This window comes from Schistocerca nitens, chromosome 6 (assembly GCF_023898315.1).
Source record: "Schistocerca nitens isolate TAMUIC-IGC-003100 chromosome 6, iqSchNite1.1, whole genome shotgun sequence".
Lineage (NCBI taxonomy): Eukaryota > Metazoa > Arthropoda > Insecta > Orthoptera > Acrididae > Schistocerca > Schistocerca nitens.
The window spans coordinates 353,735,256-353,735,865 of NC_064619.1; positions in this window are offsets into that span (position 1 = coordinate 353,735,256).

A 610-nucleotide genomic window follows, 5' to 3' on the forward strand; every position below is an offset into this window, starting at 1 on the left:
AGTTCTCTAATTAGGCTGGATAAATAGATAGGTGTAAAGCTGCAGTAGTACTTAGTAATTACTTGATGTATTCGAGCAGTAGTTCAGAATGGATCTCCAAACAACCTGACGTTGGTTCAGTGCTGCGAAATAAATCAGCAATTTAAAGAAAAGCAGCAAAAAAAGAAAAAGTGTTGGTGAGTATGAGTGGGAGACTGTGATTCTCAGTTCATAATTTGTTTTCCTACTATTCTCCTGTTAGGACAAATTACTTCATCAGTGAAGTGCATTTGTTGACTGTCTAAAATTGATCCACCTGCCATTTTCAGCACCACTTCATTTGACTCAACTTGTTTTGTGGCAGAAACAAAATCTCGAAATGCGGAAATAGGAGGTTACACGTTGCTATCTGTGTCTGACGAATTAGCTGGATGTTCCATCAAACAATCCTTCAGTTCCGCCAGTTTTCCGTTGTGTATAATCTACTTTGTGGATGGATGCACTGTGCCGCAGAAGGATGCCATTTTGTTTGCAGTCCAGGGCTTGTCGACCGTGTTTTTTCATCCAGCCAGATAAAAAGTTTTCGTCAATTATTGATTTACTCTTCATCCTGCAAAGTACCTTTAACGGC